The following is a 20,000-nucleotide window of genomic DNA, read 5'->3' on the forward strand; positions in this document are numbered from 1 at the left end:
GACAGCTAATATTACCTCCCCTCCCTCCGTACCCCCAACAACAATAAAAACAGCAACAACAACAGTGCTCGCTGTGTCAAGCAGAGGTGGACAGGAATGAAAAGCTGGTCGTTACACAAAAGGAATACGACCTTGACGAACAGTACTTAGGGGAAAAAAAAAAAAAAGGTTAAAAACAAGAGAGAAAAAAAGGAAGAAAGGAAAACGGACAAAACTCAACCATTAAAAAGTCTTACGAAACGGTTCGAGTGATACGAGAAACGAAAATAAAAGAAATAACAGAGGATACTTACGACAATCAGAAGACTTGCAATGGAAGGAAATGATGCACTTACACAAAAGGAGACTGACATTTAAACAAAGAAACTGGGAAAATACAAGCAAAAATAAAATAAATTGAAGGATATTCGCTGCAGAAAAGAAGAAGCAAGAGACAGTTGGAAATTAATGAATGGAGAAAGTGAGGAACACAAAAGAAAAATAGAACAAAAGACGAATATGAGGAAGATGCTGAATTCATTAGAAATAGAATGGGGAATAGAGTAGTACGTGATGCAGAGAAGAAATAAGGATGGGAGATAGTAATCGATATGACGGTTAATGGAAAAGGACGTAGATGCGGATTCATACACAGAGCCAAATAGATGAGAACGACAAAGAACGAAGAAACGGAAAGAGGAAGGAAGGGGAAGAGAAGGTTAAAAAAAAAAAAAAAAAAAAAAAAATGGAAAAAATGGAGCAGGAATTATAAGAAACGGAGGAGGGAAAAGAAGAGAGATGAGAGGATGACATAGTTACTCGGTAAACTACAGAATATTAACGTAATGTAAATGCACTGCCTGGTATTTTTGCCATTTTTTTCGAATAACGAGGTTGCTGGGAATAGTGCGAAGTGCTGTACACTGAAATTGATTGGTAATGTATCCGTGGAATTATCATGAAGATCACCGATTTCCTAACTCTTTCGTCTGAGTTGCCCCTGTCGCTAGTTCCCTATTTACTCCATTCGTTAGTTCAACTGTATTTACCTTGCCACATTCACCTGTTCACTCGTCACTATTTACTCCATTCGTCAGTTCACCCGTTCCCTATTTACGCCATTCGTTAGTTCACCCGTTCCCTGTTTACGCGAGAGAGGGAAGGAGAGAGAGAGAAAGGGAAGGAGAGAGAGAGAGAGAGGGAAGGAAGGAGAGAGAGAGAGAGAGGGAAGGAAGGAGAGAGAGAGAAAGGAAAGGAGAGAGAGAGAAAGGAAAGGAGAGAGAGAGAGAGGGAAGGAGAGAGAGAGAGAATGGAAAGTAGAGAGAGAGAGAGGGAAGGAGAGAGAGTGAGGGAAGGAGAGAGAGAGAGAGGGAAGGAGAGAGAGAGAGACAGGAAAGGAGAGAGAGAGAGGGAAGGAGAGATAGAGAAAGGAAAGGAGAGAGAGAGAGAGGGAAGGAGAGAGAGAGAGAGGGAAGGAGAGAGAGAGAAGGAAGGAGAGTGAAAGAGAGGGAAGGAGAGAGAGAGGGGGAAGGAGAGAGAGAGGGGGAAGGAGAGAGAGAGGGGGAAGGAGAGAGAGAGGGGGAAGGAGAGAGAGAGGGGGAAGGAGAGAGAGAGAGAGAGAGGGAAGGAGAGAGAGAGAGGGAAAGAGAGAGAGAGAGGGAAGGAGAGAGAGAGAGGGAAGGAAAGAGAGAGAGAGAGAGAGAGAGAGAGAGAGAGAGAGAGAGAGAGAGAGAGAGAGAGAGAGAGAGAGAGAGAGAAAGGCATACACATATATATAATATGTATGTGTGTATGTATGAATACACATTCACATCCATATACATATACATATGCATATACATTCTGTACATCTATAGTCCTACACACACGCACACGCACACACACACACACACACACACACACACACACACACACACACACACACACACACACACACACACATACACACACACACACACACATGCGCACAATGTGTGTGCGGATTTGCACGGATTTGCATATATAGGGTAAGTAAAACCTGCATACGGTAGTGGTTAAGTCTACCGTAGATATGATTGTGGGTTGAGAACCATCAACAATGATTACCTAACCAACTACTCCCCTGGGGAAGGCTTATGGGTTAGCCATCCCAGTATAAAGACACAGTCAACTGCATGATGTCAAGTAGTTCATCAAACATCGCATGATGATGGCATAAATGTACACTCACGCACGCACGCACACAAACACGCACACACGCACACGCACACGCACACGCACACGCACACGCACACGCACACGCACACACACACACACACACACACACACACACACACACACACACACACACACACACACACACACTCACACACACACACACACACGCATATATATATATATAATATATATATATATACACACACACAAATCTATATGTATATACACACATTTTTGGTATGGATGCTAACACATTTATGAGTGTGTAGACGGTATATATGTATATGCATATATGTATGTATGTTTATCTATCTATCTATCTATCTATATATATACAAGTATATGTGTTTGTGCTTGTGTATGTGCCCCCCCCCCCTCCTTCTCTCTTTCTCTCATCCACAATAGGAAAATATATTACAAAGGGGAAAATTTTTTTCATTACCTAATCACAACGGTATATGTGGCCCCGAGTTCAAAACAGGTTGGCTTGAAATCGAGATGACAGCTACACCCAGCTCTGTATATAATTGTTTATGGCAAAGTTTTCCTATATTCAGATTGGATTAGCCTTGCTACACCCCTATATCGCAGCGACAGCTTATTCTAACAGTGATTTGAATTGATAATACAATCACTTGGTGTCGACTTCTTTGCGTTCTTTCTCTCTTTCTCACACAAAAAAAAAAAAAAACACGAAAAAAACGTAGTAAAAAGAGACGAGAAGAATCCTGTGATTGGATTATAATGAACGCAGCCATGGGCGATATATGATCTGGAAATGAACACGGGGGTTCGAATCGCGAGGATCGGAAGGACAGAGAGTGATAATGAGGTAAACGAACCCCAGTCTCCCCCTGCCTGCTTGGGGGGGAGGGGGCGTAGTTACCAAGCTCGCTGGGTTTATCTTCATCCACCTCAGCTCTCGTTCCTTGGTTGCGCTTCTTCATTGTCTGTCTTTCCTGCTTTCTTCCTTTCTTCTTGTTAGTTTCGTTGGTCTGTTCTCTCTCGTTCTTCTTGTTTCGTCTTTCGTGCGATATGCTTTTTGTCTCTCTTGTTTTTTTTTTTTTTTTTTTTTTTTAATTTTCTAGCCCTTTCCCTCGGTATGCTGTCCTTGGCGTATTTCTTTTCCTCTCTCTCTCTCTCTCTCTCTCTCTCTCTCTCTCTCTCTCTCTCTCTCTCTCTCTCTCTCTCTCTCTCTCTCTCTCTCTTTTCCTTTCCCCATCTCGACTCTGTCTCCTCCTTTCCTCCCTACCGCCTATCACCTTCTTTCATATCTTCCCTTCCTTCCCTCCTACTCCCCTTTCTCTCTCGCTCTCTCCCTTCCTTTCACCCCCCCTTCTCTTCTCTCTCACTCTCCTTTCTCTCCCTTGCATCTGCTCTCCTTCCCTTTCTCTCTTTTTCCCTCGCATCCCCCACCTTCTCTCCCACTCTCCCTTCCTCCGTCCTACTTCTCCCCTTCTCTCTCATTCCCTTTTCTTCCTCATACCTCCTTTTCTTTCACTTCCTCGTCTTCTCTCTTACGTTCCCTCTCTCTCCTATCTCACCCTTTCTCTCATTTTTCCTTCCTCTCCGTCAGCCTTCACTCCCCTTTCTTCTCCCTTCCTTCCTCCCCTCTCTTTCTCCTTATCCGTTTCTCTCCCTCGCTCATCCTCCCTTCCCCCTACCCCTCTCTCACCCTCCATTCCCTCTCTCGCACCTCAGCCTTTGTGTGTATATATCTATCTATATCTATCTATCTATCTATCTTTCTATCTATCTATATAATATGTGGGTTACATATATATATATATATAGAGAGAGAGACACATACATACATACATACATACATACATACATACATACATACATACATACATACATATATACATACATACATACATACATACATACATACATACATACATACATACATGCATATATATAAACACGAATATATGTGTATAAGTATATATGTATATCTACGTACATGTATATGCAATAAAAAATATACACCTCTGTCTGGAGAAAGAGGAAGAGAGAAGATAGAGAGAAGAAGGATGGCAACGAAAGACCCCCCCGCCCCCCCTTAGCAACAGACAGAAAGAGAGGTAGACATAAGGCGCTCAGACGGATATGGGACGAGAGGTAGATCGCGGGTAGAGGGAAGGCACACGGGCGAGGGGATCAAAGAGAGGGGAGGGCGACGGCGGGACGAAGAGAGGGGAAAGAGAGCGTCGAGAAAAGAGTTAGTCTGGCTGGTGCTTCAGGGACACTCCAGGGTCCGACGGCGGGCTCGCGCGCGTGCGGGCGGAAGCCGACACTGGGCCGCTCTCTTGCGTGCAAAAGGGGGATTTGGGTGTGAGAAGAAAGGTACATATGCACAACGTACATAGGCATACGAAAGCACACGCATACTGTATATATGTATATATATGTATATTATTCCAACAGCCATTTATTCCATTGCAGGACATATGCCTCTCTCAATTCATTATTTAGAGGTTATTTGCCAGTGCCACCCTTGCCTAATTGGATGCCCTCCGGGGGCTAACGCTTGTTCCACGGCGACGACTTCCCCTCCGACACCTGCGTTTGACTTCTCAAGGCGATATGTCGTTTTCTCGAAATGAGATCGGGCTCGAGCCTGAAGTCAGAGCGCAGGCATTTTTACGACTGCCGCGACGGGAAATTAAGTTCGAGATCATGAGGGTATATATATATATATATGCATTTATATATATATATATAAACTCTTAAGAAAGCTCTTTCTTTGTATTATCTTTTCTCCATCCTGTCAGCAGCAGGTTCAGCACCCCGATGGCACCGTGACAGGTGTGCCTTGAGCGGCGATTACCGAACTGTCTAGCTGCTTTAAGAATTTCGCCGCCGCCCCGGAAAAGCGTACTGGCCTCCAAGCACGGTGCCTTCAGGGGGTAGAAGGCTTATCCTCCTCCTTCTCCATCTTATTATTATTATTCTCCTTGTTCTCCTTCTTCTCCTCCTCCTCCTCCTCCTCCTCCTCCTCCTCCTCCTCCTTCTGCTCTTCCTCCTCCTTCATCCTATTATTATTATTATTCTCCTCCTTGTTCTCCTTCTCCTCCTCCTCCTCCTCCTCCTCCTCCTCCTCCTCCTCCTCCCCCTCCTCCCCCTCCTCCCCCTCCTCCTTCTCCTCCTCCTCCTCCTCCTCCTCCTCCTCCTCCTCTTCCTTCTCCTCCTCCTTCTCCTCCTCCTCCTCCTCCTCCTCCTGCTCCTGCTCCTGCTCCTGCTCCTGCTCCTGCTCATCCTTCTCCTCCTCCTCCTCCTCCTCCTCCTGCTCCTGCTCCTGCTCCTGCTCCTGCTCCTGCTCATCCTTCTCCTCCTCCTCCTTCTTCTCCTCCTCTTCCTTCTCCTCCTCCTTCTCCTTCTCCTCCTCCTTCTCCTTCTCCTCCTCTTCCTTTTCCTTTTCCTTTTCCTTTTCCTCCTCCTCCTCCTTATTCTACTCCTCTTCCTTCTCCTCCTCCTCCTCCTGCTACTGCTCCTCCTCCTCCTCCTCCTCCTACTCCTCCTACTCCTACTCCTCCTACTCCTACTCCTACTCCTACTCCTACTCCTACTCCTCCACCTCCTCCTCCTCCTCCTCCTCCTCCTCCTCCTCCTCCTCCTCCTCCTCCTCCTCCTCCTCCTCCTCCTCCTCCTCATTCTCCTCCTCCTCCTCCTCTCCCCCCTTCTCCTCCTCCTCCTCCTACTCCTCCTCCTCCTCCTCCTCCTACTCCTCCTCCTCCTCCTTCTTCTCCTCCTCTTCCTTCTCCTCCTCCTCATTCTCCTTCTCTTCCTTCTCCTCCTCCTCCTCCTCATTCTCCTCCTCCTCCTCCTCTTCCCCCCCTTCTTCTCCTCGTCTTCCTCCTCATTCTCCTCCTCCTCCTCCTACTTCTTCTCCTCCTCTTCTTTCTCCTCATCCTCCTTCTCCTTCTCCTTCTCCTCCTCCTCTTCCTTTTCCTCCTCCTCTTCCTTTTCCTCCTTCTCCTCCTCTTCCTTCTTCTCCTCCTCCTCCTCCTGCTACAGCTCCTCCTCCTTCTCCTCCTCCCCCTCCTCCTCCTCCTCCTCCTCTTCCTTCTCCCCCCCCTTCTTCTCCTCCTCCTCCTCCTCCTCCTCTTCTTCCTCCTCCTCCTCCTCCTCCTCCTCCTCTTCCTCCTCATTCTCCTCTTCCTTCTCCTCCTCTTCCTCTCCCCCCCTTCTCCTGCTCCTGCTCCTGCTCCTGCTCCTCCTCCCCCTTCTCTTCCTTCTCCTACTCCTCCTCCTTCTCCTTCTCTTCCTTCTCCTCCTCATTCTCCTCCTCTTCGTTCTCCTCCTCCTCCTCATTCTCCTGCTCTTCCTTCTCCTCCTCCTCCTCCTATTTCTTCTCCTCTTCCTTCTCCTCCTCATTCTCCTCATTCTCCTCCTCCTCCTCATTCTCCTCCTCTTCCTCCTTCTCCTGCTCCTGCTCCTGCTCCTCCTCATTCTCCTCCTCTTCCTTCTCTTCCTTCTCCCCCTCCTCTTCCTCCTCCTCCTCCTCTTCATTCTCCTTCCACGCTCGGGCTTGTTCACCCCTTGCAAAGATGTACAAAGAATCTAGATGGACAGAATTTAGGAAATTGACATTTTGACTGAGGAGATTGTGATAGTTTGTAATGAATGGACCAGAAAGAAAGACAGTGTTTATCTGCACGGAAGGAGTGGTTTGATTAACAAAAAATAGAAAAGAGAGAAAAAAAGAGGGTGCATTCAACGTGTCAAAGCAAGTCGTGTACATTTAATGATACTTTTTTTTTTAACGTTTTGTGCACGCCATGTTATTTATCCTTTTATTTTTTTTTTTAAGGGTGATTGCAATCCACTTCGAAATCGAAATTTATAAAGTGAAAGCCCTACTGTAGATGCAAGGAAGAAGGTCGTCAGTGAATTAGTAACAACTTCATTCTTGCCCCAAGAGTGTAGGTCATGTTACCTGCATACGTGCGTAATCTCGGAAAAGATATTTACGTTCCCTCGGGTCAGTCATGTTACTTCTCTCGGATTTGCGCCTCATTTTTTTTTCTCACTGATTTTCTGTTTTTACTATTTATTCTTATTCTGTTTCTTTTTTCTTTCTTTCCTGTTTTTATTTGTTTTTTTTCCCTTATTTTCTTCCTCTTCCTCCTCATTCCCTCCCCTCTTTATTCCCCTTCCCCTGCCCTTCCCTACTCCCTCTTCCTCCTCCTCTATCACCACCTCCTTCTCCCCCTTCCCTCCTCCTCCCCCTCCCCTATCCTCTCCCCTCTTCCTCCTCCATCTCCTCCCCCTCCTCCCCCCTCTTCCTCCTCCATCTCCTCCCACTCCTCCCCCCTCTTCCTCCTCCATCTCCTCCTCCTCCATCTCCTCATCTCTCATCCACACGCATACGCACAAACTTACCTGCACCTATCTCAACTTGCACTGGCAATGGCAAAGTCCATTAGCTAGATTGAATTATGCAAATGGGAATCTTACGAAGTCTGCAGGAACGTCGTTGTGAACACGTCGTCGAGAAATGAACATGGTGGCGCGCTAGAGAAATGAACAAAGATCCGAGTTCAACTAGAAGAGTGACGTGTTGACGAGGATGATGCTGAGGTAGAGAAAACCTTAGGAGGAGGAGGTGGGGGGTAGAGGAGGAGGAGGAGGAGGAGGAGGAGGAGGAGGAGGAGGAGGAGGTGGAGGTGGTGGTGGTGGTGGAGGTGGTAGGGGAGGTGGGGAGAGGTCGAGGACGAGAAGGAAGAGGAGGAATGATAACGATAATAACAGTAATGGTAATGATAATGATAATAGTAATGATAATAATAATAATAACAACAACAACAATAATAATAATAATAATAATAATAATAATAATAATAATAATAATAATAAAGAGAATGAGAAAAAGAACGGTAAAGGTGATGATAATAAGGTAAAGGAAAAGAACAGAAGGGAGACAACAACAGCAGTAATAACAGTAAGAGAAAAATCATCATAAGAATATTAACGATAATAATGATGATATATATAATAAGAGTAATAATGATAATAAATATGATAATAGCAATAATAATAAAAATAAATATGATAATAGTAATAACGATAATGATAATAGCAATAATAACAGCAATGATAATCATAACAATATCAGGCATCGACATGAGATGATGATGAAAACCTTAGGAGGAGGAAGAGGAGAGACGAAGTGGAAAAAAAAGGAAGGAGGTGAGAGGAAGTGGATGGGGGGGGGGGGGAAGGAAGGAAGGAAGATCTAGTGCGGTAGGAGAGGGTAAAGGGAAGGAAGATCGATGGATTAATCTTCACGGTCATCACCATCATCACTCCTACCAGCCTTATCTTTATCACCATCATCACCAGTGCCACCGCCATCTTCTTCCTAACCGTCATCACCATTATCATCACTGACACAACCACCTCCTTTATAATCACCATGACCATCACTCCCATTATGACCATTATCATCACCATCACTAACTCCTCTTTCACCATTATCATCACCATCACCAGCTCCTTTTTCACCATTATCATCACCATCATCACCACCACTCTTACCATCACCACCAATACCATCTTCCTCATCACCCACCCTTACCATCACCACCATCATCTTCCTCACTCACCACCACAATTACCATCAACACCAACAAAAAACAAAAACAAAAATAACCAGAGGAAAACAACTAAAGTAAACAAGGAAAGGACGCGACCAGATTAGAGAAAAGGTGATGACCCAGTGACCTTTAAGCGTCGCCGAGAAATTATGGCGGGAAAAAAGGGTTCGCATGGAGGGCTGAATTCCGCCGTTTAGGTTAAATGTGAAATAAAAGTTCATGATAAGAAGGTCGGGATGCGCATACACACTCGTGTTTTTTTTGTGTGTTTTTTAACATTTATTTTTATTTTATTGGGATTTATATTTTCTAGTTTTCTTTAAATCTGTTCTTTAGCGTCGTCCTCCTCCCCCACCATCTCCTCCCCCCCCCTCCCACCACCACCACCACCTGCTCCTCTTCCCCTACCATCACCACCACCTCCTCCTCCTCCTCCTCCCACCACCACCACCTGCTCCTCCCCCCCCTCTCCCTCCCCTTCACTTCATCCTCCTCTCCTCTCCCTCCATCTCATCTCCTATCATCCTTCATCACCACAACCACCTACTCCTCCTCCTCCTCGTCCTTCTCCCACACTCCCTCCTCCTAATTCTTCTTTCCTCTTCCAAGTCTTTCTCTTCTTCCCTTTTCATCTTGCTTCTTCTCTTCCTCATTCGACTATTTCCTTCTCATCTCTTCTCCCTCCCGATCCCCAGTCCTCCACATTCTCTTCCACCCCTCCTCTCTCTCCCCTGCATCTTCCTTCCTCCTCATCCGCCCTCCTCTCTCTTCTTTCCTACATTCCACGTTGCTTCACCTCTTCCCCCCTCCTTCACCTCTTCCTTTTTCACCTTTTCCTCTTCCACCATCTCTTCCTCTCCCTCCCCATTCCCTCTCTTCCTCCATCATCTCCTCTTCCTCTCTCTCTCTCCCAATCCCCTACTCCTCTTCCTCTCTCTCCCCATCCCCTCCTTCATCACCTACTCCTCTTATTCCTCCTCCCCGACCGTCACCTCTCCTCTCTTCTTCCTCTCCCTCCTCATCCCCATGCCCTCTCCACCATCACCTCCTTTTCCTCTCCCTCTCCCCTTCCCCTTCCTCCTCCCCATCCCTCTCCCCTTCCCCATCCTCCTCCCCATCCCTCTCCCCTTCCCCCTCCTCCCCTCACTTCTGCAGAAAAACTGACGCGTCATGGGGAAGTAATGAGAGGTGATGATGAGGGAAATCGAGGAGGTTGTCTCGGGGTAGAGGGGCATGGGAGGGGAAAGAGGGGTGGGAGGGGGCAGGGGGTTATCGTCGGGAGTGAAGTGGGTGGGTTGCATGGAAGGAGGAGGAGCGAGAGTGGGTTCTAGTGGGGAAGGGGTGAGGGCGGGTTGCATGGGGGAAGGCTGGAGGGGGGGGGGGAGGGCAGGAACCAGTTGGAAGAGGGAAAGGAGGTAGTGGGAAGGGAGAAAGAGGGTAGTGAGAAGGGAGAAAGAGGGTAGTGGGAAGGGGGAAAGAGGGGAATTGATGTAGGAAAGAGGCTTCACTGGGGGAGTAGAAGGGGTGCAGGGAGGGTGGAATTACAAACGGAAAAGGGGTAGGATAAGGGAAGATGACATAGGGGATGGGGAAGGGTTGGATTGGGGTGAGGGGAGGGAAACAGCAAACATGGAGGTAGAAGCGGAGGGAGGAAAAGGGGGCAAGCTGGGCAGCGGGAGGAGACGAGGCGAGTCGCATGAGAGGAGGGATAGAGAGTTGTATGGGGGGTATGAGGGTATTGCTAAGGGGGGAGACGGAAAAGGAAGGAAAAGAGAGAGAGAGAGCAAGAAGAGGAAGGAGGAAAGAAAACACGAGGGAGGTGAGGAGAAAGGCTAGCTGCACCGTGGAGAGAGGGGAGAACGGCAGGATGCGCGAGGGTGAGGGTGAGGGGTTAGGCAAGTTACATAAAGGTGGAAAAGAAACGACTTGGACATAACACAATAACAAGAAAAGGGAACAAAAAATAAAATTATTAAAGAAGAAGGGCGAAAGAAAAGAAGTAAATTAATTAAATGAGTAAAAAGTGCGAGTGTTAAAGACGGTGTTCATCTTAAGCACAATATCTCCAATTCCTTGGCTTGCCGGGACCTCCAGCACGCCGTACGCCATCTGTGATTAAATCCATTCAACAGTTTCATTACGAACATAGTGAACGAGGAAATCTGGTGTTAATGAGATTTCATTTACATTTTTTTATTTTGCCTTCTTTTCTCATTTAAAAGTAAAAATTGAATCGTTGATTACGCGACTCTGAACTACGTATCGAATTAGAAATTGTCTGCGGGTTCTGCATTTACTTTACTCTTGGAGTTTTCTGTTTTTCCTTCTTTCTCCCATATTTTTTTTCCTCATTCTTTCTTTTCCTTTTTCCGTACCGAACCCCTCCGTTCCCTGTGCTCCTCCGCCACTCTTTCCCTTTCTTTCCCCTCATCTTCCTCCGTCTTATTTCCTCCCCCTCCCTCTCGCCCCCTCTTTCCCTCTCTTCTTCCGTCTCATCCCCTCCTTCATCCTCCCTTCTTTTTTCCCCTCCCTCTCACCCCCCTCTCTCCCTCCATTCTCCCCCCTCTCTCCCTTCTTCCCCACCCCCTCCTTGACGAACATGACCATGCAGTTAAGACCGTGAGGTACAGCCGACGCGGCGAGACAGGCGGCAAGGCTTCACCTTTACGCTCTTAAAGGAGAACCGAAACCTACGCATTAAATATGGAACGTTCATATACTTGTGGTTTCTTCGCGGACGGGGAAGCGAAGAAACCGCCACGAAAGTTTGGATTTTGTAGCATAGTTTAATGAATTGTATTTCTTGATTTACTCGTTGTGTTTGACGTACGTGGAGCTTCGAGGTACGCCGCGTCCTCTTTCTGCCTCTTCCACTATAATTAGAGTTTCTTGCTTGGGGAATTCGATATGTATGCTTTATATACTGGTTCCTGTGGACGGTGAACAAGGCCTTTGTGTGAGCAAAACGAAGAGAAAGAAAATAAATAAACGAACGAACACGCGTCTAGTCGAAAAGAGGTATTTAATCGTACAGAAGTTTCCGGCAGCTTCTCCCTAATTTCCTGGGGGTTATCCGCTAAATCCTGTGGGCTCTGAGGCGGGATTGGCCCACCTGTTGGTATGGATAAAGAACTCTTCAGCGGAGGGCGGGCGATCATCATAAATTGTCGTCCTGTGTTGAGAGATCCTGTAAAAGTGACGGTCGTTGGGTGTATCACTTGTTATAGAAGGGTGTTGTGTTAGGGGAGGTGTCAGTTAACAAGGAAGGTGGTTTATAATGAATAGTTATAATTGGATGAAGACGTTATGCCATCTTCTATAGTTATACAATGCAGGTACTTTGCCTTATTTATAATTTATTCTATTTTATGTTGCCGGTTTTATTTCTTTTTTGTCTATATTTAGATATGTTTAGATTTATGAGAAAGCACAACTTTTTTCTGCATAGCTGCAATTCTGATAGCCATGTACAAATGTAAATGTAAAGAGGAATATCTATCCTCGAAGTCTTATTTTTGGCCGAAAGTTGAAAATGTTCCAACCAATTTGCAAGACTCGTTTACGCAAGCAATTTTCATTCCATTACGGGACTCAGTCGAAATCCTTCAGTGAGCCAACCACAATCCCATTCGCAAGAAATTATAATGTATCCAATTACGTGCAGGACCCGAGTCTGCATCGATCTGTGATGTGAGGGAGAAATCTCGACGCGCGCCAAAGGAAAGATCGTGCTCATGACACCTGTGGTTTCCGGGGCATGTTTTGGTGGCAGTGTCATCAGAAACGTAATAATAAAAAAAATCGGACGGTTCTCAGGTCGTCTTCCTCGGTGAGCGTCTTGCTGCGGCAAAAATACGAGGGGACAGGAATGAAGGAGTGTGTCGTCGCCCTGATTAGCTTCGGGGAGCGGCGAGCGAGAAGGTCCGGGCGATCAATAACAGAAACCGACATAGAAGCAACTGTGTGCAGTGTTTTGCAACCGTGGCTTATCCTTGTGGCACGGAAGGTTATTGATACCTGTAGCTCCGTTTTTTCTCTTTTTTGCATCTTTAGACGCGTCGGATTTTTCTTTTCATCTTTAAAGCATAGCTACATTTCTCTAAGGCACATTAATGACTTTAAAGCCCCAATATTGTTGTGCGAAGTGCGATAGACTTCCGTTACTCCCTCAGGGTGTCGCCTTGCAGGCCAACTCTCGAGGGACAAAGGCATTCGAGGTCGCACCGAATGAGCCTAAAACCTTATTTCCTCTCCCCTGGCGCAAGGGGTTCGGCGTGCGCGTCCCTGAGAAAGCCCGGCGACGCACTGAGCAGACGTGCTTGTGCGGTGTCTGCGGCTGAGTGATAGTAACCTTGGATCAATTAGCGGCGGATATCGGATGAACCAAACGCATTTCAAAATACCAGGCCACGGAGATCGCATGTCGGTCCGCTGAGATTTCGAAAGGGCCTTTTGAGATCATAATTCTTTTCTTAACGACTGTTTGCACGATGCCTTATTTAATTAATCGAAATAATCCTATACGTAGTGTAATAAAAAAGTACGCTGCACAATAGGCTCTCGTCTTGCAATACGTTATGATTAGACATAATGAGATATATTGGGTTATTGCAAGAACAATGCATAATTCTCTAGGAAAGACTGAATTAATATGCAAATATCCTGGGCCTCAAAAAGAATAAGAAAAACGAATTCGTGACAGATTCGCAGGCACTTACCTTTAACCGATGGAGTTAGTATCGATTTGCAAGGCACGTGGAAAGCAAAGGTAAATGTCACATGGTGTTACACGTGTTGAAAGGGAAAGTGTTGCAGATGCTAAAAGGTGAGGAATAAAACGTTAAAAAGGTAGGAATATGAGGTAAAAGGGAGATATTACCAGTGTTAGATGGTTCAGAGGGAGGTGCTACGAGTTATAAAGAGGAGGTGTTACACGCACTAAAATGGAAGGCATTAAGAATCATGCTTATGCTGTATTGGAAGGAAAATGTGCCGAAGGAAAATGTAAAACGTTTTAAAGTAGGAGGCTTTGTTACAGTTTAAAGTATGGGGTGTTACACATGTTAAAAGGGAGGTATTATGTATTATGTTAAAATAGAGAGGCAATGCACCGGGTTAAATAGTGTTTTAAAGGGGGAAGTGTTGCACGTGTTAAAAGGGAAGGCAACACACGTATTAATGTTATAAGGCTAAAGATGAGGCATTGTACATATTAAAAGGAGCGGGAACACGTAAATCATAACATAAGTGTTATAAATAATATAAGGCATTAGAGTATTATGAATGCGAAAAAAAGGTGTTACACTTGTTACAATGGGCTTATAAAAGTATAACACTAAAGAGGTCATTACACATGTTAAAAGTGAAGGTGACAGGATACACCCCGTTCATTTCCCTTCAGAGATTCTTACTAAGAAAATGATTTCTTTCTAAAGTATCTTTTCGCTTGAACATCTTGGAGATTGTTTATGCAGTTCTCGTGTCGGAATGCGAGACTGGAGGAGTTGACCTGAAAGGAGTTCTGATTTTGCCTGTGGTTGTTTTGTTTATTGTTTATCCTTCTTGAGAGAGAGAGAGAGAGAGAGATAGAGAGGGAGAGAGAGAGAGAGAGATAGAGAGGGAGAGAGAAAGCGAGACAAAGAGAATATGACACACACACACACACACACACACACACACACACACACACACACACACACACACACACACACACACACACACACATACTCATACTCGATGAAAGACATTATACTAAGAACCCATCTGAAATGTATAACCACGAATACATGGGTAATGAAGTTAATGTGAATGTGGCGTGAATACCTGTATCGAGCATGAATATCTATCGAAAGTGAAAGCACCAACACAGGCACTTCACGCTAACACGCGAGTCTTAACAATGATAACACGTGTATTTGCCCCTGGCTTTGGTGGGGAGCCTGCTGCTTAATTATATCTGCTTTGTGGTGAAATGCCGTGAAATGTGCAATTCTGTTTAGAAAGGGGCTGCTGTGAACGCCAACAGCACGGGTATGTATACTGTGTGCTTTATGTATGAATTTACGTACACAAATATATATATATACATACATATATATGTATATATATATGTACACGCGGACAGACAAGTATTTATTTGTATCTATGGATATGTGTATGTATGTACATACATATATGTGTGTATATGTATGTATACAGACACATATGCGATTTATATATATTTATACATATACACTTACATATGTACATATATTATATGATATATAAATATCATAAATATATATATATATATAATATATAATAAATGTGTGTGTGTACGTATATGTGTATATATTTTTTTATTTATATATATATAAGTATATATAAGGATAAATGTAAATATAACTAAATATATAGACATAAAATCACACACGCCCGCTCACTCATACACACGTGTGTGTGTATATATATGTATGTATGTATGTATGTATATATAATTATATATATAAATATATGAATATACATGTATTTATGAATGCATTTATACATGAGTGATTACGTGCGTGCATGCGTGCGTACGCGTGCGGGTGTGCATGTGTGTGTGTATGTCATGAATATCTGATTAGGCCTGCCACGTTGTGCATTTTCTTTTCTCCGAATTGTCTGACTGCGTATCTTCCTATGCAGTCTGAGCAGCAATTGAAAGGCCATGTGTTACGATCTGGACGTGGAAGGTGAACGGTTAATGCGCTTGGAAATTTCCGTCTCCGTCCGCAATAGCAAACTATTGAGGAATTTTCCCGAGCAATTTGTTTATATATTTCGTGTGTTTCATAATGCAATTGGGATACTAGTAATGTTAATAGTTAAGATAGTAAAAGTAGCTTCGTCTCTATGAGCGAGAGAGAGAGAGAGAGAGAGAGAGAGAGAGAGAGAGAGAGAGAGAGAGAGAGAGAGAGAGAGAGAGAGAGAGAGAGAGAGAGAAAGACAAAGACACTGCATGTACATATCTACCTATACCGACAACATTATTAGTTTACACACCTCAGGAACTTAACAAAATTCTGTCTGCGCCAGGAGTCCATTCAACCACGACAGTAAGTAGGCAATGTTAATAAAACTACGTATAAAACATCCGCCACTGTTGCTCCGCTTCGAGGGGAATGTCCGCACGTGGAGCGATGAAGAGACTGGTGAATGGAACTACTTCGAGATAGTGTTCGCTCTCTCTCTTTCGTTTCTGTCTGTCTGTTTGTGTCTGTCACTGTCTGTCTGTTTCTCTTGGTCTCACTCACTTACTTTCTCTGACTCAGTGTGTGTGTGTGTATGTGTGTGTGTGTGTGTGTGTGTGTGTGTGTGTGTGTGTGTGTGTGTGTGTGTGTGTGTGTGTGTGTGTCTGTCTGTCTGTCTGTCTGTCTCTCTCTCTCTCTCTCTCTCTCTCTCTCTCTCTCTCTCTCTCTCACTCTCTCTAGTTCCCTCTTTTTAACACACACACACCTAGTAACAGTAATCGAACACGAGACTTGCATTTGTGATCACGAACGGACGAAGACGATAGGAAGGGATGGGAAACAGACAGATGCAGCCAATTCCTACGACGATCAACACCGAGGGAAGGGGGTCAATTGTGGAGGGGGCTGGGGGGTTGCAGTCCCCCCACTCAAGTCTATTTGCCCAAAATATTAAACTTTTTAATTTTGTTATTGTTATTATTAGTATTAATATTATTTTTACTTATTCATTTCCATTTATCTATTTATTCTTATTTATTTATTCATTTTTATTAAATTACACATATAGGTCTGGTCGCACCTTAAAAAATATCCAAAGAATAGCTATTTTTTTCTCTGCTTACCTACCCACCTTGAGAAAAACCTGAAATGACGCCCCTTCCCCGAGGCTTGTGTATGTGTACAGGAAGCTGACATCCCGTATCTCTTTCGCAAACAGGCTCGGGAGATAACCTTGCTTGTATTATTTACGCCGCAGCTTAGGACTTCCACAGGTGTCAAGTGGAAGTGTGTATTATTTATTTGTCTGTTTTATTGTGTGTGTGTGTGATGCACCTGGGATAATAACGTGGATGTCATTCTAAATAAAGCACGATTTTTTTTTTTGTTACAACGTTCAGTAGTATTTGCTCAAAGCTGCTAATATTTATGCTTCCAACACTGTTATTGGCCTTATGACCCTCTCTGCAGAAAGAGACAAATGAAAAACTCGCCTTTCACTTCATTACTTGAGTGGATGACGGGAATTACAAGCAATTTAATCAAAATAACTCCCGGCAGGGTTGTTGAATGTAAGGTTAGTTCCTCAACGGTCGTCTCAACCTAATCCTGTACATTTTACGGTCTTCGTGTCTTTTCTAAATGAAGTATGCATCGTACATTCTACAATTTAAGATTTATTTAAAGTCTAGCAAGAGAGCTCTCTTCCTTGTCAGGGTGCCAAGGGTATTCCACATACAAGGGATTTTGCTCCTTTGTCAATTAGTCGATGGTCCAAGAAATTAAGATAATACCTAAAGGAAAGGATAATAATTATATTAATTATTTCAGTTATTATTCATCATGACCGTGAATGATCGACCAATTGTGTAAATTGCAAAATAAATGTGGAACGTATGTTTACAGTAGACTATATGTCAGATTACGAAAAAAAATATTTTCCAATGTAGAAAAGACTTTTTTTTTCTTGTAGCAACACGGAAGCATCAAATATATGAAGGTTATTTTTATCAGTGTAAAATCGACAAAATTTAACTCCCCAACCGAAAGAAAACGGATAAAGTCGAACGAAACCCACCCCCACCCCCCAACACCACACACATCATTTTTCGAAGCGAGGCCACCGCCATGATAGCCTTTTTATAGGATTAAACATGAACGAAATATCAATTCTGCTTTATCACTTAACCGAAAACGTAGAGAAATTGTATTATCTAATGTAATTTTGACCGGATATTACACTTATGTAGTAAGGACAAAAGGAGAAGAAAATCGCTGTGATTACCAAACCCTGACTCGAGTACTTGGCACATGAGTATTATCTCATTTTTGATATAGAAGTTAGTAAGGATAAAGGGTTAGGACATTAATTTTACAAAGGAGGCACGAATTTAAGCACTATGGATTTTGTTCGGTGTACAGTTTCCTTACATTCAGGAAATATCGAAAACAATAATGTTTATACTTTTATTATGTGATGCATTGAAGGTATATGCTAAAATTAAAGTACACTATGAACACTTTTCTAATAGTCATTTGAAATTACTATGTATACCGAGTCTGAGATACCACGTAGCTGTTCGTTGCACGTGAGATAGCGTATTGTAAACCACCATAGGTTGAGACGGTATGTCTCTTTCAGGTTAATGTTACATATAATGTGGAGAGAGGCCGTCCCGCTGGCACTGTAATGCATGTGGTATGACAGTGATCATGTTTGTCTAACTTTTGAGAGACGTAAAGATATATCATTCGGCAAGGCAATGACAGATATACCCAAAGGACATTTGTTAAATGTATCATTAGTGAATGGAGCTATTTCAGAAAGCGATGATTCACGATTTGGCACGATGGAGGGGCGGGCGGGGGTGCAGTGTCCTAGTCTTGATGTTTCTTGCACCTGGCCGGATGCCAAGAAATATTGTTGAAAAATCATCTAATCTTTCTTCAAGATAACGTGAGAAGGTCAGGGCTCTGTGTGAGAGCTTAACTTCTAAAGTGAATCTTAAGGATTTCAACAAGTTCCTTTTCTAAGAACTAGGTTTATTTTGTTTATATATGTATGTATCCCTAAATTTAATAATTTATTCGAGTGTGTATACCCCTTTTTATAGTTGAGATCTTTTCCATGTGTGTATGCTAGAGGTTGAAGTGTAGAGCACCAAATTGCAATTGACTGTACGGCTTAGTAAAATGAAAATAGGACTATTAGATTTAACCACAACCCTTGGTGAACACGTTTTAACCGTTCACTTATTTTGCAGTGAATTTTGTAATAAACCAAGATATCCGTTGACAAAAAATGGCGTTGATGACCCCTCTGTACTGGTGCATATCCAATGACGAATTATCCCTTCATTTTGCGAAGTTGAAGTTACCTATTTCATTCGCCACTTTTCGTCATTAAGTTGCTTGTCCTTATTAACCCGGAGTCTCGGACAGCTGCACATATATACGTACTTGACAAAGTACACGTTTTCATATTGCGTGTTTTCGTTGCTGTTCGTACACTATAGCCTATTGTATCTTTTGCTTAGTATGCTTTTCGCGTTATTTGCTCAACAGGATTCTCTATGAAACCAGTGCTATCCACTTTTTTCCAGATGTTGGAAAAAGGTGTATAGATCACTTATATTAATAATAGGTATCTGTTTATCATTTCAAAGGCATAAGGTTTTCACGACCAAGCAAAGGAACGTTATTTATTTAATATTTACCTTATAGTTCTTATTGACGTATCTTACAAAAAAATGAATACCAAGGACGATGCGTTACATTTTTTTTAAGGTTCGCGGATACAACGGATTTCATCCTCAGAGTTGTCAGGTCGCTGTATTTGTTCCATATTTTTATAAAAATGTGGTTAAAAATCGGGGTAGAAATTGGTTCTCTTTTCAGAGAGACACGCCGGGTCTCACGGTCATCAGTATTGGAAGGTTTTGGGAAAGGTTACCGAGGTCCTCAGTGATGAAATGAAATAAATAAACAGACAGACCAAAGAGCTGGAAATGAACAAAAGGCCCGCAGAGATGTATTCCCTACTTCATGGAAACTAGACTAGCTGAAGAGTCAGATGTTTGTTAGTCAGAATGTGAGCCAAGTTCTTCAACTTCAGGCAGAAATAATAAGCGAATTTTTAAGAGCGAGAGTTCGGGTGATGGGTACGAATAAAAACTGAAGAAGAAAATGGAGGAAATGGGGAAAGAGAAGAAAAAAGAGTAGTGGCGTGAGGGTATTATAGAGAAAGCTAATATGAACGTAAACGACGATAGTATGATGTAGAATACTGTGCTGGATCGAAACAAGTTTGCAATGAGTTGCATAATGAAAGCCGTCTTACTGCTGTAGTGCCCGCCAACTCAACGGAAAAGAACACGCAAGTCCTGCCCTACAAGGTTTTAAGTAACCGGAGAGCTGTAGAGAGAGAAAAAAGTGTATGAGGTCAAAGGAAGTGTCTGGAAGAAGAGGAAGGGGGAGTGGGAGGAGGGAAGGCGGTGTTAAGGATAGGAATCAA

The 20,000-nt window shown here is 43.7% G+C and overlaps 1 protein-coding gene across 1 annotated transcript in view; it reads left to right on the top strand.

Moving 5' to 3' along the window:
* The window catches only part of LOC125028598, a 29,797-nt gene that overhangs the window by 1,031 nt on the left and 8,766 nt on the right, over positions 1-20,000 (top strand). The window lies entirely within an intron of this gene.

Source organism: Penaeus chinensis, chromosome 9 (genome assembly GCF_019202785.1).
Source record: "Penaeus chinensis breed Huanghai No. 1 chromosome 9, ASM1920278v2, whole genome shotgun sequence".
Lineage (NCBI taxonomy): Eukaryota > Metazoa > Arthropoda > Malacostraca > Decapoda > Penaeidae > Penaeus > Penaeus chinensis.